A 27,767-nucleotide genomic window follows, 5' to 3' on the forward strand; every position below is an offset into this window, starting at 1 on the left:
TTAAGTGACTTGCCCAGGGTCACACAACTAGTAAGTGTTAAGTGTCTGAGGCCGGATTTGAACTCATGTACTCCTGACTCCAGGGCCGGTGCTCTATCCACTGCACCATCTAGCTGCCCTGGTGCCACTAACTTTTAATAATTCAACAATGGAAAACAAACGTTGCACCTGGTATAAAATAAAATGATTCTAAAAAATGGAAGAAACTTTTTTTAATTGCCTATTTTATTCTATTTTATCCCTACAATTGAGGGGAAGAATTCTATTGTTTTACATGGCTGTAATCTCACCATCTAGAACAAGGTATTACAAATAATGGATACCTAAGAATAATCAAATAATATGCTACAAATAATATTTGAAATGTTCAAAGCTATTTTTCTGTTCTTTCTCTCAAATAAAAATTTGGAAACAAAACTGGTATTAGAAACCCCAAAATTTGATCATCGGCAATTATCTTAATATACATATTATTTTTACTCTTAAGTAATAACTAGCATTTATTACACTATAAATGTAGCAATATTTATGTATCTTTACCTGATTTTTTGAACAAAGTATTCATTTGAGGGACCTGAATAAATATCCAATAAATATCATTTTGATGGAGAAATGAAATAGATTTACAGTTAAATACAAAACCATATATGTGTGTGTGTATGCATGTGTGTATACAAATACATACATACATATATATGTGGGGTTTGTATGTATGTGTGTGTGTGTGTGCATGTACATCTTTAAGAAATTACTTCAGGGAGAGGGATGCAGGGGGAAATTTAAGCTATGTAAAAATAAAAGAGATAAATAAAATTAATTTTAAAAGAAATTTCTACAGTTACAAGCCTGAATACAATAGCATCTATTTTGCCTAGCATTATTAGTGAATGAGGTGTTTCACACAAATTATTATGATTAGTCATGAATAATAGTTATGATACTCTTCTACTGCAGTTCTAGTCTTATGCCTCATCTTGGCAGGATGGTGACCTTGGGATCTTTAAGAATATGCCAGCAGAGCTCTGCTTCTGCCAAGCCCTATTATGGCAGAAAGACTTTGAATATGGTCAGCAGTGGACTAAATGTCTGTTGTCTGAAGACTTGCCCAGCAAAGTTCAGAGATTCTCATCATCAGGTGATGAATCATTCTAGTCTTAGCTACATAGACCAGTGATTAAGGCATGAAGGGCTTGAAAGCCAGTGAGGAAATGTCCATCCTGATTAAATCACAGCTCTTTTGAAGTTAGTATAATATGATCTTAAATTTGTAGAGTGCTTTGGAAATACTTTCAAACACATTGTTTTATTTGATACTCAGGAAAATCCTGTAAATCAGGCGTGGCAGGGATTATTATCTCCATTATTCAGAGGAAGAACCACAGTTTTTAGAAGCCAATATAATGGATAGAGCATCAGCCTAGGAAATCAGGTCATCAGAGTTCTAGTTTCTGTTATTAACTATTATATTTGGGTGACTTTATACAAATTATTTTTTGTCATTGGTACCTTATTTTATTCATCTAAAGATGAGGTAGTTTTGTGCTAAATTTATATAACTCAGAAAGATGAAAGGATTCACCAAAGATTTATGGTTGAGTATAGACCAGAACCTACCTCCTAATCCAGTCAACTTCTTCAAATATCAAAACTTCACTTACTTTTACTTTTTAAAACATACCTTCCTATAGTCATTATACTCTTCTCTGCCTTCTGAAATTGATGCTACTTAAAATAAGTTGAGCTATTCTCAATGAGTTAGGATCATCACTGTTACCTTAAGTGGCATTGTGGTATGGCAAAAAGATGTAATCATAAATACTGAGTTCAAATTCTAGCTCTTCTATCTAATTCTTGGGCTCTTTTGTGGATATATGTTTGTGTGTATGTATATATACATGTATATATACATATATATGTGTGTGTGTGTGTGTGTATATAACTTATTTGTATGTCTATCTATATATATCATCTATATACAAGATAAACATTAGCAGACATACAGATAGACTATATCTCTGCAAATTAATGAATCCATGAAAGAGTATACAGAAAAAGACAAATCTCTGTGCCTTGGTTTCCTTATCTGTTATATGACATGGTTGGACTGAATCAGAGATATTAAAAACTGAGCCAGTGGAACACAACATTCCTATGTATGGCACAATGTAATTCACAAATATTTTACAAAATTAATAATACAATATCATAGATAATATAATTTTATTATTTTCTAAGTAAATAAAGGGTAGCTGGGTGGCACAATGGATAGAGTGGCAGGCCTGGAGTGAGGAAGTCCTGAATTCAAATTCTGCCTCAGACACATACTAGCTGTGTGACCCTGGGCAAGTCACTTAACCCTGTTTGCCTCAGTTCTCCTTATCTAAAATGTATATGGAGAAGGAAATGACAAAGCATTCCAGTGTCTTTGCTAAGAAAACTCCAAACTGTATCACAAAGACATAGACACCACTTAAATGACTGAACAACAATAGCAACAAGTAAATATGCAAACCACCTCCTGAAGGTTGACCTTCCATACAGAGATTAACTGGATGGCTGGAACTGTTCACAAGTCCTTGCTTCCTCCAGTTTTTCAGGGAACTCTTAGATTTATTCTGTATTAGGGTCCCTGATGCCCCTTGGTCTGTTTGTAAATCATTTGTGTTTTGTGTTGTGGTTCTTGCATTTGTAACACTAGTTCCTACATCTCCCTCAATTCATAAACCCTCTGTGGGCCCCTACTTTGCCCCCATTCAGCAGGAAGCAGTAACAGAAGAGATCATCTTCTTCCTTTTTCCCAGGGTATATGAAAAGGGGGGAATGATGTAGGAGGCAAAAAGGGGTTAATAGAAAAACCCGAGACCCAAGCTCTAATTCAGATATTAGCTCTAAAAGGGAGTCAGACCCCAGTTAATGGATAACTTATGCTAGGTTCTCATACCCACAGTGATCAACGTCCATAACGGACCAGAATGGGTCAGGTCAAAATAACAATAAAGGAAAAAGACAACCTATAGAAATACTAATGAAAAATGATTATATTTTGAAACTAGCCATAGGAATCAGAAAGAGACATGTGCAGAAAAGGCCAAATTTGTCCCCAGATTCACCTTATGACATGTAAACTCTCAAAATACACCTCCACTGAAAAAGGTACCTGCCTCAGGGGTTGGTTAAGGACCCCCAGGAACTCCAAATTAGGATAAGCCCTCCCTTGTAACATCCCTAGGTGGAGAATATTATAATGAGAAGGACAGGCCCTCCCCTGTACCTCCCCAAGGTGGAGATTATTATAATGAGACTGATAATCAATTTATACTATAAATATAACTGTCTTTTGAGAGATACCTTTCCACTATTCTGGTTTTCTCCCTGTGGTTACCCACAGTAATGCAATAAAACTTGGGAAACTGAGTCACTGAGTCTTGTAATTCTTTTGGGATAATCAATTTGATCCTAATTCCAGCCCACATCAATAGATAGAGATCTGTTTCCACCAATGGATTAAATTATTTCTAAACTTCTTTCCGATTCTATATCTATAGTCCTTTGATTGTACATTAGACATTGGGGATAAAAAGTCAAAACTAAAAGTGTTGGGGGGGGGCAGCTAGGTGGTGCAGTAGATAAATCACTGGTCTTGGATTTAGGAGATCCTGAGTTCAAATCCAGCCTCAGACACTTGACACTTAAGTAGCTGTGTGACCCTGGGCAAGTCACTTAACCCTCATTGCCCTGAAAAAAAAACAATGAACTAAAAGTAGTCCCTGACCACCAAGCACTTACATTTCCTAGTTGTGTAGAATAAGTATGCACAAATTTGAGGGAAAAGGAGAAAGAAGTAAAAATTATGAGAAAAGGCTTCCCATTGTAAAAACTGAGCCCAGAAAGATCTTAGCAATTCTACAAAATGTAGATGGGAAAGGAGTACATTCTAGGAATGAGAGATAGCAAACACAGGGATACAGAAGATAAAATCTTGAATATGGAAATAGGCTTTAGGTTAGTTTGGCTGGAATGTTGAATGTGGGTTTGGGAACATGCAAGATAGCAGTAGTAGGCAAGAGATAGATTGTGAAGGGCTTTAAAGTCCAGGCTGAATAGTTTGTGTTTAATCCTAGAGGAAATGGGGAGCCACCAGAGATTCTTTGGGGGGAAGGGAGTGATAGGATGATTAGACATGTACCTTAAAAAAGCTATTTTTGATGCATAGAGGATATATAGAAGAGAAAAAATAAATGTGAAGCCAAAAGTCCAATTAGGGATCTTCATAATAGTCAAAGTGAGAAATGATAAAGGTCAAGGTAGTAGTGCTATATGAGTGGACAGAAGGTGGCAACTACTGGAGCTATAGTGGAGATAGAATTCATAAGAATTGGCAGCTGATCAGATATTATAAATGAGGGAGAGGGATGAGTCAAAGATGACTCAGAGGTTACAAACCTGGATATCTAGAAGGATCTTGATGCCTTCAACAGAAATCAGGAAGTTTGAAGGATAGGTAGGTTTAAGGAGCAATATAATGCATTCTGTTTTGGGCTTGCTGAGTTTGAGATACCTAAAGAACATGCAGTTTGACATGTATGAAAGGCAAGTTGTGATATAGGAGGTGGCTCTTAGGAAGAAGACCATTAAGGTTAGATATATACATCTGGGTGTTAACTGTAGATTAATGAATCCATGGAAAGCACTGACAGAGCATGCAGAAAGAACAGAAAAGAGCCCAGGACCCAGCCTTGGAGGATACACCTGATTAATTGATGAGATATCAATGATAAAAAGGAGAAGGAAGTAATCAGATAAACAGAGTATGCCCTAGGAGTGAATAATCATAAAACCCAAGAAAGGCATAGTAGGGAGGGAATACACAAAAGTCTAGACCAAGAGAGATAAAGACTTTGGGGCAGCTAGGTGGCACAGTGGATTGAGCACCTGCCCTGGAGTCAGGAGTACCTGAGTTCAAATGTGGCCTTAGACACTTAACACTTACTAGCTGTGTGACCCTGGACAAGTCACTTAACCCCAATTGCCTCACTAAAAAAAAAGAAAGAAAGAAAGATAAAGACAGAGAAAGTGCCTTTGTATTTAGTAATTAAAATACCTATAACCAACACATATACTCACATGAACCAGGTTTAGTCTTGAGGATAACCCAAAAATATTAGTATCTCTGTCTCATATCGTCCCTATTCAGTGTTTCTTCTGGGAAATTTCCAACTGTAATAGTTCATGCCTATATTTCCTTAGGTATGGTCAAAAGATTATTCATCTCCTATATGAGCCATGAATATAACAGTGCTTTCTCAAGGTACAGAATATCATTTATTTTAAGCCATAGAACAAGCAGAAAATAATAATAATAAGAAGCCCTCTTATAGTATATTAAGGTTTTCTGGGTGCTTTACAAATATTAAGTTTATAAAACATTGATTAAAAATACTCAAGAACCCTAAATAAAGCCACTGAAAACTATAACATTGTAGTAGTTTCATATGTGGAAAATAAGAACTATGATGAAATACTCAAATATGCCCTTTCTACTCAGATTTTGTTTTTCATTATCTACATTGAAATAGAAACTAATTTTCATTATTTCTTTTGAGTTAAACTGTACTATCTGGCAGATTAGCACTGATAGAGGATCTGTCTCCCCTGTGAATATCATCTTCCCTCATAGGTTTTGTTCATTATGGCCAGACACAAAGTTGTAGTCGTGCTAATTCTTTACAGGAAAGCTTTTTAATGATTGCCAGGGTCATCTTTCCTTGCAATGAGTTGCCAGATTTAGAACAGGAAATAAAAGGCTCTTATGACCTTTAAATAGATTGTCTTGTTTCCTGACTGTGCTCAATGGCCTATCTCCCTCAGTTATGGCAGGTGTGAAGCAGAAAAATGGCACAACTGTCAGCGTCTTTAGGTTTTTCTAGTGGATTACCTTCCCATAGCCCTTGGATCTGACCCTTTTGAGGTCTTTGATGCACAAGCTCAGAATTTCCTTTTAGGAACAAACCTCATAAGAGATTTCTCTGTCACTGAAAGAGAATTTTCCATCATCTTGATTTTCTATAGTTCCCCTATTTCCTTTTTTGTCCCCCTCCCCTTTTCCTTTATAATCTTTAAAGATTTTTAAAAATTTTTACGTTGTATTATGGAAGTTTTTTCCTTTAATTTCCATTTTGTAATTTCTAAACATTGAGCAATTTTTACAACCTTGGTAAGGAAGAAAAGTAAAAACAACAAATAAACAAAAAATTTTACACCCCCCCCCAAAAAAAAACCTTATAAGCTTTATTTTATGTTGAAGGGTTACATTGATACCTGATTTTATTGGGAAATATGACTCAACATGTTTCTTTGGAAGGAGGGCCACCCTTGGAGCTACAAAAACCTGACTTCAAGAGTTGACTGGGGCAGCTAGGTGGCTCAGTGGATAAAGCACCAGCACTAGATACAGGAAGACCTGAGTTCAAATCTGGTCTCAGACACTTGACACAATAGCTATGTGACCCTGGGCAAGTCACTTAACCCTCATTGCCCCACAAAAAAAAAAGTGTTGACTGACACATTTAAACTGGCCATATACTGGGGGACTCTAGAAATCAAGTCACAGATTAATTACAAATCAACATTGGTAGAGGGAGTCCACAGACCAGGAGCTACCACATTCTTGAAATAAATCTATTCCAAATTTAATTTTTTTTTCAGACCTAACTTTTTAAAAGGAAACCAATCAGATTTTCTTTTGAATAAAAGCTGAACCAGCACTTACCAAAAGGATTTCAGATATGAATTTCTACTGGTAGTTGTTCAACTGTTATATGTGACTATTTGAATACTGAATTGCTTGGGAGTGAAGAGGGCCAATATTAGAAGACATTTAAAAAGATTTTTTAGATGTCTTTAATTTTATGACTCTAATCAACTGAGAGGCTATACATTTCAAAATAAATAGAAATCTGCAATTTGAAATCCCTCTTCATTTTTAGTTTATTAAAAAAAAACTAATAGCATCTACTAGATAAGCAAAACTCTAATGGATTCTTTCTTCAGAAATTGTAGTTAAGAACTAGCATTTTACAAATAATATGTGAACTGCATGCCCTAAAAATCTTTACTGGCACTGACCCTTAGGGTTCTCATATTTCAGGCAAATTATTCTCCCCTTATTGAAAGCAAATTTGAAAAGTGGAATATAGCATAATAGATGGGCTTCAGACCATAACTATACAGATGTATAATAGTGAAAGTAGAGAGAGGTGAATCCTAATGGAAGGGGTCTTCAGTATGTAAAAAATGATGGAATGAAAGGCAGATAGAAACCTACTTTGAATTATACATATTGATAGGAGTAACTGCATCACTTAAGTGTGTAAAAGCTAAGTATAATGTCTAATTAATCAATAGTAGCCATATAAATTGTAAATGACTCTCTTCTTATTAATAAATTTTAAACGTGCTAATTTTATATCATAAAACAATAATTCTTCATTTCTGAACTGTAATTTTATATTTTACTTCTTCATTGCATTGCATTGATGAAGGTAATCACCTAATAACTATTTCTTAATATTCTTTTCACTAAAATCAAACTCCAGTGTCATATCAATGCCAATGGAATTCTTACTTTCCCAGGTCTGACTTGAAGACTTTAAGTGAAAAGGCTGATCAATAGACTGTGTGTCTTAGGTCCAAAAAATTTAACTAAACATAGAAAGGCTTATCACCAGAAGGGTGACTACTAAGTAATAAGGGGATTTTGCCACAAGTCACGAAATACCTTAATAAAGGTATGAATAGGTATTGTTGTTGAATTGTGTCAGTAATGTCAGACCCTTCGTGACCCACATTGAGGTTTTCTTGGCAAAGATACTGGAGTGGTTTGTCATTTACTTCCCCAGCTCATTTTACAGATGAGGAAACTGAGGTAAACAGGGCTCAGTGACTTTCCCAGGGTCATACAGCTATTAAGTGTCTGAAGCCAGATTTGTATTCAGTAAGATGAGTCTCCCTGACATCAGACCCAACACTCTATCTACTGAGCCACATAGCTGACCCATGAATAGGAAACCCCATAGAAAAAAATCAGACTTTGAAGTCAGTTAGTTGATGTACTACAGACAGTATGTGCCTTGGATTCAGGAATACCTGAGTTCAAGTCCTACCTTAGACACTTATTAGCTCTATGACCATGGGCAACTCACCTGTCTGAACCTGTCTGGGACTCATTTTCCACATCTATAAAAAAATAATATTCTAATTGATATCATCTAAACCATAATCTTCTGGCCCTAAATATATGATCCAATAAAAGTAATGGTAATTTAATTATGTTTGCCCGTCAGAGACAAATGGTCATAATAATATGCAATAACTTTTAAAAAGTTCAAACACAAGTATTAATGCCATACTACTAAAGATTTATATAATTAATGTATATAATTATAGAGTTGCTTATTATCAGGTAATTATTTTTTTTTTCCTTTTATATCCCCTTACTCCATTCATAGGAACATATAGTACTAGCATATTGCTTAACATAGACAGTTTGGAAAGAAAGGAAGGAACCAAGGACCTCCAGGACACCTAATTTTTTTTCTTAAATAGCACATTGGTGTAATATGGGCTCTGGGGGTCTGTTTCTCTGGTGAGGCCTGCCTGGGACTGGATCTGTTTCAGCATGACAGCATTGTTGGGCTCCACTCTCAACCCCAGCACAGCAGCCCTCTACTGCCAACCTTCTAAGCTATCTTTGGCTGGAAAATAATCTCAGCCCATTCTTTTGTGGGTTCTGCTGCTCCAGGAGTTGTACTATGCATTATTTGGAGGTGTTTTGGAGTGATCATGTCATGACTTCTGAGAGCTTACTGCCTTTCCTCTGCCATCTTAGCTCCACCCCAGAAATCCTGGACTGGAAAGCATAGGAACACATTGGTGTTAATCTTCACATGGATGACAAGAGAATAGGAGAATTCATAAGATCATTAATTTAGAGAAAAGAATTCTGACATGATCTGATACAATCCATTTTATTTTACAGTTAATGAAACTGAACCCCAGAAGAGTTAAATTATTTTTAAATGTCATACAATAAATGGCAGAGATAAAATCTGAACCCAGGCCTTCTTATTCCAAATCCCATGACTTTTGAACTGTCCCATAATTCCTCAAATGATCTTCTTCTTATGAGTGTCATTGTTGTCCTGAGTTTATTGCTAGTGTAACTTTCACATCCATATCCATCCACAATCTGTGCACAGTGTATGTCAGATGTGAAAGCAGAAAATGATGGAAGCAACAGACACATCCAGTCTGGCACTGCTTTGCTGAAACTCACCAGCTAAACTTCTGGTTTCTCATCTTTAGAGATAGTTGCTTGGAGGCACTTATCAATGTAGCATTAGACCAGAATTAAGCAGGTATAGTCCCAAAGGAGTAGAAAGGGAAAGAGTGGAATTAAGAGTAGAATTAAGCAGGTAGTGTCCCACAGGAGTAGAAAGGAGGGAAAGGGAATATGTTATTGTTGAGCAATGTTCTCTTTGTTAACAGTGCAGGGGAAATATAATATATGCAATTAAATTGAATAATAATAATAGAAACAACATATATGACAGAGAGTGTGTCCTGGTAGACAGCTAGCTTTGGCATTCAGAAAGATGTGGGTTCAAGTTTTACCTCTGACACATAAAGGCTATGTTACCCTAGGTAAGTCATTTTACTTCCAAAATATCCCCAGGAAATTATTTTAAAAAATGAGCCATGAAGACCTAGGTTCAATTCCCATCTAAGGCAATTACTAGTTGTGCAACCCCTCACAATTAATTTAACCTCTCTGGTCCTTAGTTCCCTTATCTGGAAATTGGGATGAGCTTGTACTAGATTACTTTAAGATTCCTTCTAGCTCTATATCTTTGGCCTAGACCTGCCCCTCTTTGGTAGATAGTTATTTATGAGTCTATAGGATCAGGCTTGGAAAGAGCCTTCCAATCCAAAGTCTTGTGTAATTTAAAATTCTAAATGTGGGTTCTAATCTCCCCCCCCACCCGTTTTGGGGGTTAACTGGCTAAAATCACTGATAAATGAGTTTAGGTTTTTAAGGGTTTATTAAAAGATATAAGATGGTAAAGAAAGAGAAAGATCAAGAACAGATTTCTGATAGCATGAAAATCCTAGCCTTCCTAAACCTCCCACTTGTGAAGCCCTCTGCCACCACGCCGATCTCTCCTACCAAAGGAGAGAGAACTCTTCCACCAGAGTTCACTTCCTCCTTCATGTTCTCCTCCCAGAAATGGGAGGTTCTTCAAGCTGACTGGCTAGCATCATTCAAATTCATTGGTTCACTGGACCAGAAGGTGGTCTTGATGTAGAATTCAAAGTTTTTAGCTTCTGAGAACAATACCCTCTTAAAAACCAGCCAGATGTGCTTACAAGTGAGTCAGCAGTCAGTCCACTCTCAGCCAATTCAATCAATTTAGATCAATCTCCAGGTGGGCCCCTGAGTATTTGCTAAATCCCCTCATCTACCACATTCCATTATCTTGACACAGCCTTCATTTAAAAGATAAAAACCTTGAGGTACAGAGTAGAATGAAGGAAATAAGTATTTAGTAAGATCCCATTATGTTCTAGACCTGTCCTAATTGCTTTACAAATATTATCTCATTTGGTGAAATATAAATTTGATGGACCTAGGTATCTAAGTGTCACAATCAAAATTTAAACCCAGATAATCTAGGGCAGCAAGTGGTTCAGTGGATAGAACAGTGGGCCTGGAGTCAGGAAGACCCATCGTCAAGAGTTCAAACACGGCCTAAGATATTTACTAGTTGTGTGACCCTAGGCAAGTCACTTAACCCTGTTTGTCTCAGTTTACTCACCTGTAAAATAAGCTGGAGAAGGAAATGGGAAACAACTCCAGTATCTTTGCCAAGAAAACTACAAGTAGGTCCATGGAGAATCAGAAATGAAAGAACAACAAATTCCTGACTTCAAGCTTGATGACCTATCCATAGCACCATGTTTCTTTCCTCACTATGGCCTACAAAATTCATCACCTACTGGTCAACCTTCTGTTTATGATTCTCTTTGAATTTAGGTAGGAGAGGCAGCTTGGTGTAGTGGAACAAATGATGAACTTGGAGTCAAGCTGGCTCAGTTCTAACCCCATGTTAGATGCTACTAGCTGAGTCATAGTTGGCAAATAACTTCAGTGTTCAGAGTTTCAGTTTCTAAACCTGTAAAAATGAGCCTAGTATCAATCACCATACTTGCCTCAAAGGATTCCTATAAGCCTTGATAAACCTTAAAATGTTATATTGATGCAAACTATTAACATTCCTTTGATGAGACAAACTACACAATGTTTTGCCAGAAGCTTTTAAAGCTTCATAGGAAACAGTAGCAGCTTTTGCTCCACAGAAGTAGGTTTTAAAACTGTGAGGTCACCACCAAGATGAAATATTGGAGTAATATTATACTGGAGAATGTACATGATAAATGGAAATGCATTTGTGTGTAGGGAATGAGGAGGGAAGGAGGAAGGGAAACTGGAAAGGAAAGGAGGGAGGATGGATAAAGAGAAGAAAGAGAGAGAGAGATGGGGAGAAAGGGAGATGGAGAGAAGGGTAGAGAGGAAAGAGACAAAGAGAGAAAAAAGAGGATAAAGATAAACAGGAGAGGAGAGGGATAAGAAAAACTAGAGTGAGAAAAAGAAATACAATAAGGAAGAGAATGAGAAATGAAGAGAGAAGGATAAAGAAAAGAGAGAGTAGAGGGGAAAAGAGTGATAAGCATGAAGGGGAGAGACAGAAGGGGAGAAATAGTGAGACAGAAAGGAGACAAATAGGAAAGGGAAGAGGGGAGAGAGGGGAAGAGTTATACAGAGAAAAAGATAAGATGAAGAGAAGAGAGTTAGAGAGATAAAAAGAAAAATAGGGAGATGAAAAGAAGAGGAGGCTGATAAAGAGTGAGATAAGGAAGAGATGAAAAGAGGGGAGGAAGAGAGGGAGGGAAGGAGAGAGGGGGAGAGAGAGAGAGAGAGAGAGAGAGAGAGAGAGAGAGAGAGAGAGAGAGAGAGAGAGAGGAAGGGGAGAGGGAGATAGAGATTTTGTAATTACCAAAATCGAAACTACTTGGAAAAGTTTTGAATGCATTTATTTAATGACTCCCAAGATGTATTAATCAATGGTAATTTTAAGATTAGAGCTTGCATAGGAAAAGCTATTTGTAATTGTGCACATAGACTAGTTTGTCATCTGCCAATATAAATTCTACATGCTGTAGACTTTGATTGGTATGGGGATTGATACTGTACCCACTTGGACAAATTTTTCAAGGTCCCACTACCATTTTTTTTGAAAACTTAGTTTTAATTTTTCAGGCATCATTTTGACTTATGAATAAAAGTATTTTAAATATAATTCAAGAAGTGCAATTGACAGCTATACTCGGAAAGTGAAAAATTCTCTTTTTAATCCATCACAGGCTAAAAAAAATATCAAGGAATCATAGGATTTTAACATTGTAGGGAACCACATAAATCACATAATCCAATTCAATGTATAGATAAAAATTCTAAAGACCAAATATTTTTGTTAGTGTTGTTATAATACTAGACTACTCATACTAACTGTGATATGTTGTTTACTTATTTTCCAGTGGCAGTAATGGATTTTCACTATTCCATACATGCTCACATGAAACACTCTAAGCTCTTCCCTCCCCAAACTGTGATCAGTGGAATGTCTTTGTGACATTTGGGGCTGGCTGGAGTAGGCCTGTAGCCCAGAGTCATAGAATAAACCAAAGTGAAATGGTTTATATAAGGATAGAGTCAGTTCTATTGGCCATGAAAGCACTGAGTTGAACAAGGAAAGCCCATGAGTAAGTAGGACACACTTCCTCTCCACCCAAATAAATTCATTCGCAACTTTTCCAAGTAGTTTCAATTTTGGAAATTACAATCTCTCTCTCTCTCCCTCCCTCCCCCCTCCCCATTTGGGATTTGGCACTAGAAAAGTATTAGACAGTTACATTGTAAATGGAGAAAATATTGAATTAGCATGGTGGGCAAGAGTGTATTTACAATATAGGGAAATGGGACTATAGAGTAGGATGTAGTAATAAAAATGGAGACACCAGCAATTTACTTGGGAAAATTTGGGTAAATAAATGACAATAAACAGATGAAAATATTGAAAATGGAAGTGGGATGAGCTTCCAATTAAAACACACACACACACACACACACACATACACGGTAAGGGACATTATCATTTTACTGAAAAAAAAAGCATCTTGCTCTGACCCACTGAAATGAAAGTGGGTCTGACCCTTTTGCATCTCTTATAGGATCTGCCTTATCCTAAAGCTTTTGACATCAATATTATTTGGATCTTGTAGGCCCCCACCAAATAAGTGTATAATATTACTAGAGAGAGATTGGAAAACCACAGGGGAAATTTAATGAGAACTATCAAGTACATGGATTATCAGGGAAAATTCCTAGCTCAGTACAAACATATAAATATATCAAACAAGCCCCTTTATTATGAAAATGGAATTTGTAATAGCCTCAAAGATATGAGACATACAAATATTCCTAAAAGGAAAATGACATTGAGATACCAATTGGTACTTATATGGGGTTCCACCAAAGCTTACTGTTGTCTGAGAAGAGTGAAAGGTGCTAAGCAGTGCTCCTTCGGCCCATCCAGAGGAGGAAGAAAGAAGGCAGAGAAAAGACTTTGCTTTACTGTTGAATCAAAAGAAAAGAGAAGCAGGGCACAGACACGAAAGCTAAAAGGATTCTGCTTCTCTGCATGCTACATAAAGAAGAGGATGAGTTGTCTCTTCTGTCTATCTGGAAAGGAAAAGAATAAATCAAGATAAAAACCTAAGCACACCCTTATCTTGAAGGCTTATCTACTTCTTTCAGTGTAAAGTCACATGTCCCTTCTTAGGTGCTCAACTTCTACTCCGTGGTAAAGTACTCTCTTATCACTCCAAGTCTTAGTGCTTCAGGATATGAGATGAATGTGTCCCTCTCACTTTTTTGAAGAACAAAGTCAATTGGGAATCAAGGGTATCCTTCCCTATGCATAATAGAAAGCTGCTGTAACCATCCATGACTAAATGGAAACTGATATTTCTTTAGTCTCTCTGTTTATGTTCTAACCAAGTAAAGGAAAGGTGGGTTATTCTGTATCTCATTCTCCCCTCCACCCTTCCAAATAACCATAGGATAGCTGGATATCATTTTTTAAAATTTAAGATAATGTCAAAGTTAACTGACCATAGGTCTCCCAACCTATTTCTTTACCACCATTATAATAAATCTCTAAAATGTGCATCACATTTATTATTAAAATAATCATAGAAAAATAAGTTAGAATCAAGAGAGACCTACCTATATTTTTAGTGTGGATGATTCTCCCCTACTCAATCCCATTTAATTAGAGTCCGATAGTAATAAGGAAGGAAATAGGTAGATGTCACACAGAATCGAAATAGACCACTGTTCAAGGAAGCATAATGAAATAGAAATGATTTGTTTAATGCTTTGTTATTTCAACTAAGATCTAGTCATAGAGTTAATTATATTCTATTAAAATATCACTAAAAATGTATACATTATCTAGATTCTAAATCCATACCAGGTGAGTATAGTGCAAAATAATATTTTGCAAGTCAATACCCATTGTTCTGAAGTCCAGAAATATTTGGATCAGCACATTTGCAATAAACTAATTTGTAAAAGTCTACTGTGCTAGCAGTGGGAAACAGCTTACAGGTATGTCAAAATTGATGATTCACTATCTGATGTGAGCAGGAAAAAGAATCTAATGAGTATGATAAATCCTGAGCCCTAACTATGAAAGTAGATAAAAGCTTGGCCAGCATCTGATGATACTTTCCTGAATAATAGCTTCCAAATCAATATAGTGAAGCTACACTAATGAGAATATAATGAGAAATTTATTATTCATCTTCAGGAAAATTGCACTCCTTCATTAAGAAAGACTTGCTATTCTTTTGTAATTAGGGAGTCCAAATGTTTTCTATTAAGCATAAGACTCATAGCCCTGAATACCTATGTTAACTGTTGTTTGTTTGTTTTTCTTAAGAGTTTCCTTGCCTATGGACTTATATATGTGTTTTGCTGAATGTTTGTCTTAGAATAGAGTATGGGAAATTGACCTTCTTGGTTTAGAGGCCCCAAAGTGGGAGGAAAGTGATGTTATAAACCTTTAAAACTCAAGTTTCTCTGTTAACTGGGTCTCATACTTTTATGTTTCACTGAAAATTCCATTTGGAAAAAAAAATTTTGATTTTTCTGTCCAAGATTGTCATCCAAGCTTATCAATGTTACTTGTAAATATATGGGTTCATAGAAGCACAGATTTAGAGCTAAAAAAGACTTTGCGGCTATCTAGTTCTCCTCTTCCCCCATACTACATCTTTGTGGTTAGAGGAGTTGAGGTCCAGGGTTTAAATGATTTGCCTGAGGTCACACAGGTAGTAAGTGGCATATTCAATAATCTTCTGAATTTCCACAACTTGTATATACTTAGAAAAGACGCCTTTGCTGCTGTGTGAATTTTATATGTTTTAAACATTTTATATCCCTTCCATTTGTGCCTTCCTTTAGTGATTAAAAGGATTCAGTCACTAAAAATTACATGCAAAACACACATTTACAAAGTCACCTAAAAACCTATGGAATTACTTTAAAAGTAAAAATGTGCCTGGGGGATCATTTCCATAAGGAATAGGTATTCTGCTATGACTGATTATAGGTCAAGTCTCTGAATATGGGGAAACGGGAGCAGATAGTATAACTTAACAGTATGTTTGTTGCCAGTGGCCTGAAGATGGGGCTAATGACAATCCATTTTATATTTCACTGCAGACAAGCAACAAGGTTACCTTAGAGATTGTGATTTTCATCTCTTTTGGCAGGATATTTACTTCATTTCTTACTAAAACATTTATTTTAATTTTCATTTTACCTAATAATGTGTAATTTCATTTTTAAATGGATTTCAAATGCATAGGAAGCGTGATTTCTTTTGGCCCAAGAATGATCATATATCTTGATTAATAAACGACAGTGTAGTCAATTATTCATTGTCTGAATTCTTAACATTTGATACATGTCACCCTAGTCATTATCAAAATGTATTCTGGGGGCTATGGGTGGTATTGGATATTCTAAATTTGGTACAAAATTTATGTTTTGCCAAAATCCATTTCTATTTCAAATTTGAATCTATATTAACTTTATTGTTAACTGTTTATTAAAGTAAATCATAGGATCATATATTTTGAAGTGGAAGTCAGACCTCAAAGGACATCTAGTTTCAAATTATTTTGCAGATGAGGAGACAAAGAGCTGGGGAATATAAGTGATTTGTCCAAAATTATCCAGGTAGTATTACCAACTCAGGTCCTCTGACTTTATAACTAGTATTCTTTCTGCTGTACCAAATTCACTTCAACTCTTTTACTAAAGGGAAAAGAGAAAAAAATGGGAACAGGTAATTTTGTTGTAAAAGTTGAAGACCATTCTATGTACAATAGCATCCATCTTAGGTTGCTTCTGAAAAAAAAAAAAATCCTGCAGTATTATTATAGGAAAGTTTCAAATTTTTGATTAGAGACAATCATGATATGATAAAGAAATGGGTATTTGTATATAAAGTACTGAAGGAATTTAAAAATAAATGCTGGGGGCAGCTAGGTGGTGCAGTAAATAAAGCACCAGCCCTGGATTCAGGAGGGCCTGAGTCCAAATTCAGCCTCAGACACTTGACACTTACCAGCTGTGTGACCCTGAGCAAGTCACTTAGCCCTCATTGTCCTGTGCCCCCCAAAAAAATGCTGGATAGATTTAGATTTTAGGTATGCATCATTTATTATATTTAAAACTACTCAGTATTGCAGCTAATAAGCTAGAAAGAAATTGTCCATATGAATACAGTCCTATCTCAGTTATTCAAAGGTAAATTATTTTTATCTTACCTTTAATTTATCATTGACATTATTATGAAATCTGCTTGTATCAGTGCTGTTTATGTCTAAATTGAAATAAACAGAAGTAAAAATGATCTCAAACTATGAGTTACTTCTCTGTCCCAGGGTAAGTGTGAATCCACAAGTTAATTAATTCCTTGTTCCTTCAAGGAGAAAGAGAGGGAGGGGGAGACAAAGACAGAGACAGGAACAGACAGACACATTCAGAGATACAGAGACAGAGAGACACACAGAGACATATAAAGAGATACACACAGAGAGAGACAGAGAGAAAGAGAGAAACAGTGACACACGGAGACAGAGACAGAGAATACAGAGACACACACAGAGAGACAGAGATAAATGGAAACTAGACACAGACAGGCATTCACACAGATAAACACAAGACACATGGAGACAGACACAGAGATACAGAGAGAGAGACACACACACACATACAGAGAGAGAGACAGAGAGACAGAGACAGAGAGAGAGCTCCTAATTGTTGGAAACAGTTTTAGTCAATTAATCAATAAACATTTACTAAGCATGCACTATATGCCAGGCACTGTGTTAAACTCTGGGTATACAAATATGAAAAAGAAAGATAGTCTCTGTGATCAAAAGGTTCAAAATCTAATGGTGGAAGACAATCCTCCAACCCCCCCCCCCAAAAAAAAAGAATCTGAAAGGAAGGGACATAGTGAAACCAGAGAAGTCCCAAATGAGTAGGTGCAGAAGCCAGAGAAGTGCCTCTTTAAGACTGTTTCACAAACATGAATGGAATCATTATCATGAGACCAAGTCTGTATTGTTAACTTTGTGTTGAGAATCTCTCCAAGTCTAAAGGACACCATAATTCCATATAAAACATCAGTACGGGATGATATTTACTATATACCAAAGCTTGCCTTTCTTTGTATCCTGTTTAGTGGGATTCAATAGTTCCTTGGGGGCAAACTCCATTTTAGCATCTGATGGACTCTATTCCTGATAGTATAAAATTGAAGATGCATTTCCTCATTGGGGGAAAAAATAGGAAATCAAGACATATGTAGTATTTGTAAGCTATGCTTATATAACTTGGTTTTGTAGAATTAAATACTAATAATGCTCAAGATAATTTCCAAAGAAGAAATATATTCTTAAACTTCTTAGAAACTTCATTTCCTCTGATCTAGAACTACTGAAGAAGTAAATGTATCATTTCCTGAGCCCTTCCCTGACAAAGGACTTGTTGATCTATATCAAATCAAATATTACCTATTAAATCCTCAAGGTTTTCTGCTGAAGGACTTAAGCTGCATGGTATCTCTTAAATATTTACTTAATAGTCTTGGCTAGAGCTATTAATGCCTTCATGAAGATTGCATAACAAAAACAATTTTTATTGTTCTTGGTGTTATTTTTGGTGGGGGGAGGGGAAGAATAAGGCATTTTTATACTCAATTAGATATCCAATACTCTTAAGATAATTTTCATAATCAATTATTTCTCTAAATATAGCTGTCCCCATAATGGGTTTCCCTCAAGTAGGCTACACCTATTTAAAGACTATTACTGTTTGTTTGTTTTTAAATAATGATCACATTAATTCTGTGAACCTGAATAGAATTTGATAGAGTTCATGATATAAAACATGAACTAATTATGACATCCTAGGACAATAATTTACACACACACATATTTATATATATATGTGTGTGTGTGTGTGTGTATATGTGCATATACTCTCTATATATACACATATATACATATACGTATGTGTGTACGTATGTATATGTATGTGGACAAATATTTTATCCACCTTAACACACCTTCCTAGTTGCCTTTACAATTAGTTCCATCTTTCAATCTCTAATATCATTTTACATATTAGTATCTCCTATATTTAATATTATTTTTAAATGATGGTAAAAGACTAAAAACTGACCAAAAATGATGAATATAAAATGGTCAAAAATAGGATGGATTCTAAATACCTTCATTATTTTTTCCTGCTATATACTTCAACCTTGGTACTATTATACCTCAGGTTATGATAAATTCAAATATATAAAATTAACTCAAAATGTTTTTAAGCAACACTTTGGAATACATTCAAAGGGTTCCCAGGTACAATAGAGTAGTGATGATTTGACAAGTCCTATTTTCTTTACCTGAGCAAGATCATAAACTGTGGTCTGGCTCAATTTCAATTTAGTTTTTACCCATTTAAAAGCAGATTCTTCTTAAGCTTATTGACAATTCATTCTTGTGACTTTTTGACTTCTGACTTTGCACAGTTTGTTTTTGTAGCACTTGTTGGCAAAGAGTTGATTCCTGTAGGATCTTAGGGGACTGTGTTTTCCAGTGGAAAGAATGCTGGATTTAGAATTGGAGGATATCAGATCAGAGTTCAAATTTCAGCTCCCCCATTTATTTGCTGTCTTGTCATAGCTCGGTCACTCATGTTCCTTCTTTAGGTTCCTTTCTGGATCTAACTGTACTTAACTATCAAATGGGATACTTGGATTCATTGGTCTTTGAGGTCCCTTCCAGCTCTAAGTCAATTACATCACTATGGCTGAACATGCGTACTTTCCCTCTAGTTCTCTAAGTGAAAAAACAAAAAACCTATTTCTTTAAAATTTGGGAACTCAAATATATGGTTGATATATTATGTATCAAAGAAGTTATTTTTACATTCTTGGTGAAATTTAAATTATCAAAGTCTAGGGCCATAGGAGGCCCAAGAAACTATTAGCTTTACTCACCTCCTTGAGTTTACTGATAAAGAAGCTGAGTCCCAGAGAAAAGAAATGATTGACCCAAGTAACCGAGACTGTATGTATAATGAAATATATTCATAATCCATAGCCTTTTTGTAACTATTTTTCCAATCTTCTTCTCTTCAAAATCCTTTATCTGAGATGCTAATCAGAATTTAATTTCTATCTTCTTTTTGTTGCCTATGTAAATTATAACAGATATCCTCCCACAACAGTATAGTTTTCAGCTTTAATAACTTTCAAGTACACTAATACTTTAGATTCACACTATATATCCAAAGGGTACCAGTATGAAACAAAGATGAGGGGGGAAAAGGGGTTGGAGTCCTAGAAAACTAGTAGACAAGTAACTGATTTGATTACATGGCATTTTTTAATCAGAATGAAAGTCACAATTTATTCTCAATAAATAAAACTATGTTCCTGAATCTCTGAGTCATGCGATGCCAAAAGCAAAAGCTTGCTGACATATTTAGTTGCTGATGTATTCACTCTCTCCTAGGTTGATGCTGAGTTAGGTCATGTACATAATTCTTTTCACTGTTTTAGTATATCTGTTATGTTTCCATGGCTATGTAGAATACATTTCTGCAGATACAGAGGACTGAACTAGTTAGTTCTTTTCTTTCAGCAACAATAGTGTCCCATTATAAGTGAGGGTTTGGCAATCTTCCTCCTTTAACTAAACTATTGAAAGGGATTATACCATTTTGTTGACCTTGAAACTCTCTTCTTAGACTTCTAAAACTTATTCAATTCAGTTGAATACAATAATGATTTCTCAGAAAAAAACACAAATAAAAAAGATGCCTAATTATAAGTTTCCTTTCTCTTCATTCTTTAAGCCATATATAGACAGACATATTAGATTACCTCAAATAGCTAGAATAATTTACAATTATTAAAATAAATAAATATATGTGTTAATATTTTAATTTTAAAAAATCTGAACTGGGATAATCATGACACCTTGACACTCTGGTTCTCAAAAACTAATGCTCATACCTGTTAAACTGTGCCACTTAGTTTTTACAATCAAATATATTTAAGCCTAGTATAGATTTGGACCAATTGGACTGAAGAAGTATGTTATACATTATATTTTTAAATTTTTATTGATATATTTTAGTGGCCTTAATTTCCCAATGTAGCATCTCCCTTTCTCTGACCCTGAAAACCATACTCTATATCAAAGAATAAAAATAAATAGAAGAGGAAATCTTCTGAATAAAACCACATCTAAAATTATATTTGGTATTTAACATTGATATTCCTCACCCCTTCAAAGAGTAGAGGGAGGTATAGTCTCATTCTCTTCTGAGCTTTCAGCTGTTTTGGCTACACATATTGCATATGAAGGTTGTTGTTATTATTAATATTTTTTGTTTCTTTTCCCTCTCACTCATTTTTATCCCCAGTGGTGAAGAGTTAGATTAAAAAAAATTTTTTTAACTGAAAAAAATAAAATGCAATTAAAACAATTATTCATCATAAGGCATATTGTGAATAGTCCATTTTTCCAAATAGAACCTTGACTTTTCAATGGAGGTATTTTCCCAGGCCATTATTTTCTACAACTCTGATATTTTTATTAACCTTTTGTAAAATTTGTTGTGGTACAAGGCCATGCTGTAATAGGCTATCTCATTTTAAGAATTTCTTCAATTTTGTAACAATTCTTCTGCTTAGTATTTTAATATAGTTTTCAGATTTCCTTATTCTTTCAATGGGGACAAGGCTTTCAGACCTATTGGGAGTAAAAAAAATACCCCAAATATTTTTAAATTAATATTGTACAGTTTGATAAAGATACCCATGTCTTATAAAGTCACCTAAATTTCAGACAATGGTTTTGGTGTAGCCTTGGAAGACAAAATTAATTTCATCAAAAAATTATTTTCCCCCAAATTTGATATTGTAGACTGTGCCTTTCCCTCATTCTTTCCTTTATTGCAGTGAAGACTTTTTTTTAAAAAAATCATCTTGCTTGCTTTTCCATCTTTACTGAGGCTTTGCAAGAATGTAGAAGAATCAGTAATTAACCCTCTAGATGACAGGTCCTTTTGAACATCTTTGGTTCTTTTCTTAGGACTAATTAGGCTGTTTAGCAGCAATAATTTGTCAGTTCTTTTTTTTTTCTTCACTTTTTACTGTTTTCATTACACTTCAGTGCAACTGATCCTGTTTCATTGTGCGCTTGACTGGTCCTTGAAATGTTTGCACTACCAAAAGAGTCAACAATATGTCTAATAATCATTGAAGTGTTCTTTTTTAGAAGTACAACTTTTTTATGTTTCCTAAAAGTCATATCCTCATATCCATTCTTAACAACTACAGAATTAAGAAAAAAAAAGGACTGTAATGAAACATGCATGGCACAAAATACAGTATTCAACTTATAGAAAACTAATTAAAGGTGGGGAAACAGCACAATTCAGTTTTACCTGGCCAAAGTCAGACATTCCAATTCAACCTACTGTTAAGAGAAATGCAAATATATGCCCATGGCTATCACAAAATGAAACTATCTTAAAGCGACTGCTTGTCCTGTGTAATTTAGACTGAATCCTCTGAAAGCTGAGATTCATAGAGAATGTTAATCCATTCATTGTCCTCAAGGAGCTTACTCTCAATGCTGGCTTCTCTTAGATCTCTATTATTATCACTGCCCTTTTAAAAATGACACTTTCAATGAACCCCAAGTGGTTCAAACTAAGAGAGATATCCAGAGCACATTCCATCTAAATAATGCAGCCATTGCTTCCCCAAACCAGGCTGACATTAAAATTACCTTGGCAGATGGAATTAAAATATGCTACTTTTAGCTATCTCCTCAGTCTCACATTTGCCACTTAGGAAATGATAGCCCAAATAAGATTCTGCACAATACTAAACTTAGAAGCATATATGTAGCTCCCGTCCTTTATTACATGATGTGTTGAATAACAATTAATCACTTGCTTTGTGATGGGAAGCATAAATCTGATCTAGACAGGCACAGCCACTGCATTTCCTCTAGAGATCTGAACTTGGGGAGATTTGAATTTTGCACAAGGCATTCATGCCCAGGGTAATTTTTTTTCTCGAATGTGTACTCTGGCAGCAGAACATCATTCCCCTGTATGACACAGGATATTGACAATTGAGTATCTTCCCTCCTGTTTCTCTTTCTGATTCATATGTCCAGATGGTTATTTGGGGAGGGGCAGGTGATAAGACAGGATAACCTCTGCCTTTTTTTATTGGTAAGATTAAATCCATAGGTGACAAAAACAAAAATAAATAAATAAATAAATAAATGGATTCAAGGAGCTTTTATCCTGCTTTCATAGGGCAGCAGGTGGTGGCCTAATAAGCAAGGAAGCTGAAGTTAGAAGATAATCTATGAGTCACAATCACAAGTGAAAAAGACTACTAATAGCATTTGCCACAAATCTCACTTAAGGTTCTGAAGGTTTTGTCCAAATCTGCCTTTATTTTTATTATCCAAGTACTTTGGACAACCCAAGCATGTGGTGGTTTTTATTTTTCTTTAGTACTGACATCTTTCCAAATGTTACTTCGGTGTCCTTATACTTTACTGAAAATTATACCTCTTTCATTAAACTCTGTAAAAAAAGTGTAGTTGGGTATGAATTTCCTATGTACTAAAGACAGACAGAGAAACAGAGACAGAGAGAAAGAGGAAGAGTGGAGAGAGAGGGAGAGGGAGAGGGAGAGGGAGAGGAGAGAGAGAGAGAGAGAGAGAGAGAGAGAGAGAGAGAGAGAGAGAGAGAGAGAGAAACACCAATAACTTATAAGGCTTGGATATTTTGACACCTTCCTTTAAAAAAGTGACATTACTTGTAACTCATGTATTCAGTGTTTCATAATTAACAAGGTATATTTTATGGCATTATATTTTATTTATACCATTCTTTAGAACTTTTACCCCATCATTAATAGACCTAGACCTAGACTCGCTATTGCCTTAGAAGATGTCATCAAAGCCATATTGGCATAACTCAGTGTGTGTAATAACCTTTTCCTAAGCAGTCATCTACAGAGTATAATTTTATTTCCTTTCTGTTTTCATTGGTGACCATTTTATATTTTGGATTATTTATTGTTTACTGAGAAAAATTCCCACCAGTTGGAATTAACATAAATGTTGTAAGAGCCATCACTCTTGTGCTGTCAGAGTTCTTTGTTCTTGGAAAGTTCAAGGTGCACTGGGGCCATAGCCTCATAGGAAAATAGTTCTAGACTTGAAAGTGACTCCAGAGGCCATTGAACTTAATGCCATCATGTTCCAAATGAGGAAACTCAGGTCCTTGAAGTGGGGCCCCTTAATCCTGGTGTTCCAGGTCACTTAAAGCTTCCTTCCTTCGTTCTTTTCTTTTTTCTTTTCCTCCCTCTTTCCCTCCCTTCCTTCTTAATGAAAATTAGTTATTTTTTTAAAAATCAGTTACGGTGTGTCTCTTTGGACAAATGCTATATTTTATATAGCACTTCATATTTTACAAAGCACTTTACAAATAATATCTCAGTTAATCCACACAAAAGCTTACAAGCTAAGTGTTGTTATTATTATTCCCAGTTTACAGTTGAGAAATGTGAGGCAGAAAGAGACTAAGTGCCTTATGCAGGATCACACAGCTAATAAATATCTGAGTTCAAATTTGAACTAAAATCTTCCTGATGTCAGACTCAGGCTCTATCCCTAGGACCAACTAGCTGCTCAGGGCAGTGGCCAACACCAAATTTGGAATAGAATATGCAAATCCATTCTCCACAGGGTCTTAGACTGAGGATGACATAGTGTCCAATCAGATTTATGCATCAAGTGACCACTTTAAATTGAAAATGTTATTGGTTTTTTAATACAAGTGACATATCATTTAGCTCTTTACTTCCAGGATGAAGCCAGGACCACTCAGATACAGATGTAAACAGATTGCTGTTTTCTGGGTTAGGTGCCATACTTTTTTGATGCCATAAGTAAAAAACCATCCTATTTTCCTAACAAGCAAGTGCTAATTAGAATTTTTGGTTAACTCTCAGGGAATTTCTCAGGAGAATTTTAAAGGAGAAAGAACCCTAAAGCAGATTATCACATTAATAAAGTGAATTTTGCCTATAGGATTGAAGTAGATGGCTAAAAGGCCTCAAAACCTCCTTGTCAGAAATTGAATGTTAAGTTAAATGTCTATATGATAGGAGTCTAGATATCAATAAAAAGGAATGACAGTAATGCTGACTACTCAACAGATTGACAACTGCTGGCTAAAAGTTTCTGTAACTGGCCTGCCAAGACTGCTGATGTAGTCCCAGAAATGTATTTCATTCAATCATAAATGATGAAATAGACCAAAAAATGAAATATATTATGTGTCTGCCAGTAGTTAAAAACCCTGCCTTTAAAATGCTTTATGTATATACATACATATGCATATACATGTACATATACATATATACACATAAACATACACATATACATACATATACATATATATATATATATATATATATATATTTCCTCTAGTAATGTAGTTTCTTTTTATCTTCCATATCCTAAGTATGAGGTGGAGTATTTTTATTGTTACTAGTTTGATCAAATTACTATTATTTTTTTTAATTTTGCAAGCAACTGTAGTTTTTAATCTAGGGAAAGAGCTTCTAAGGGGACAATCTCATGATTTTCCCTTTGTCATTATCAGTATGGATCTTGCGTTACTGAAATAGTCTCTGGAGAATACTTTGGAAGTGCTAATTCGGCATTCCCTAGGTCTGTGGGCTTCAAATTCATCCTTTATTCAACTTTTAAATTTTTTTCTTATTGTGAAATTAACAATCATCAATGAAAAGAAAGATGTCAATATCCAAAGAAGACTAAGAAAGAGGATAGTAGAAAATACAATAAAGTTGTAATGTAGTTTATTATTAAAGAAATGTTATTGAATTTAACAGTGTAGTTACAAAGTTAGCCTGTTTGCTTATGTCCTCTGTTGTACTTAGTTTTGTTTTTCTGTCAATTTTTATGGATTTTAAAAAATAATTGTTGACCATTAATTTTTTTCTCGCTGTTATCTCTCTCCACTCACTGAAAAGGAAGGAAGGAAAAAAGGAAAGAAGGAAGGAAGGAAGGAAGGGAAACTGAACAAAACATAACATAATATAGGCATAGTCAAGCTAAAAGGAAAAAAAAAGCCCATGTTGACCATATCCAAAAATTTGTTTCTTATTCAGCATATTTGTCCATTATCTCTCCATCATGTAGGTAGTCAATATTGTTCATTAATTCTCCACAATCATAACTGATATTTATCAGACTTCTTAAATCATTTAGAATTGTTAGTTTTTACAAAATTACATTATAAATTGTTCTTTTGATCCTGCTCGCTTTACTGCATCAGTTCCTATGTATTTTTTCAGGTCTGTGAAACTATCTTTCTCTCCTTACTTCATATTTCTCAATAGTATTCCATTATATTCACATGCCATTATTTGGCAACTATTCCTCAGTTAACCCAGGGAACAGTTCTTTGCCACGATAAACCTCTGTGAACTTTATTCCTGTTTTATTGATGCTCCTCTTTTTGTGTATGTATCACAATTGACAAACTCACCATTTTTGACACAATCTCTGTACAGACATAGAACTGTAATTATAAACAAAACACAACTTCAAACTGATAAAATATATATAACTTTTTTTTAAGGACACCATAGTCTTCTTTACCATCTCTGCATTAACCATATTTGCTAAGTGGCTATATGTATGTTAGTAATCCATGAAAAATTGGTGTTCTATGTTCTGCAAGCTCTAATATGCTTTAAAATGTTTTTTCTTAAGTTTGACCTCTTTAAAAATGCATGTTATTTTTTTAAAAATAGGTAGATTCACAAAAAAAAAATCAGCTTCTAGCTGGTCCTTATTTTAAGAAAAATCTCTATGCCTGCTGGGAAGTGTCAAGATTGACTTATAAAGGAAATATGTCAGAATTGTGACAATGTCCAGATCTCAGAGAATTTGACTGAGGAAATAAAAAAAAGGAAAAATGAATCATGAAGCAAAGGGCTGACTATAAAGCTTCAGTATTAGGGGAGGAAGTTTTTATTTTGAGTCAGAATAACCATGGCAGAAGGAGAACAAAGACTGTCCTTTCTATATAGAAGGGGGTAGGGGGAGTTGGATCCAGGAAAATAAAGCACTAATTATAACAGAAACATTAAAGTTATCAGCATTTGATACACCAAAGTATGTTCCAAAGGCCATTGTATTTTCTGAAAAAATAAAAAAAAAATTATGTCTCTAAATCTGAAAAGAAGTTTAGAGAACTTCTAATTCAGGCATCCCATTTTACAGATAAGGGAACTGAGGTTAAAAATATAATTTACCCAAGGTTACATGGACAACTTAATGATAGAGCCAGGACTAAAAGCTAGTTCTACTGACTCATTTCAACCACATGATGCCACACTTCTTAGATTTTCTGGGAGCGTCTAGATATAAAGAACAGAATATATTGTTTTTAATAGTGCTTCACACAAATGTTATATTTGTCAGATTATATATTTTAACTTTCAGTTTTGAGATGTTTATTTTGAATAGAAAACATTCTGTGCAGACAAGCCTATAAAGCTTATCACCCTGGTTGTTTCGGCTATGAGGAGAGGTGGCAATGGATAAGGTGGGGGAAGGGGGTGGGGAGGAAGCAACCTTTGAGGAACAATGTTCTCCTATCCTCCAACCCATTACTATATTGTGCTGCTTTTAACACCAATAAATTTTAAACAAAATTTAAACAAAATTACCAAAGGGCAATTCTTCATTATTCTTGTCATAGAAATATTTAATTAATTCATAGTGTTAGTAATAAATTAATGAAGAAAAATCAATGAAAACAACCAAGTGGATTTTGATTTATATTATTTATCATTTGTTCATACCATAAAGGTATATTGTTGTTGTTTGTCCTTTGTTCTTGAAGGAGATGATGACAT

General features: G+C 35.1%; 1 protein-coding gene across 1 annotated transcript in view; it reads left to right on the forward strand.

Moving 5' to 3' along the window:
- MYO16 (myosin XVI) overlaps positions 1-27,767 on the forward strand; it is a 746,727-nt gene that overhangs the window by 410,866 nt on the left and 308,094 nt on the right. The window lies entirely within an intron of this gene.

Source organism: Dromiciops gliroides, chromosome 3, assembly GCF_019393635.1.
Source record: "Dromiciops gliroides isolate mDroGli1 chromosome 3, mDroGli1.pri, whole genome shotgun sequence".
NCBI lineage: Eukaryota > Metazoa > Chordata > Mammalia > Microbiotheria > Microbiotheriidae > Dromiciops > Dromiciops gliroides.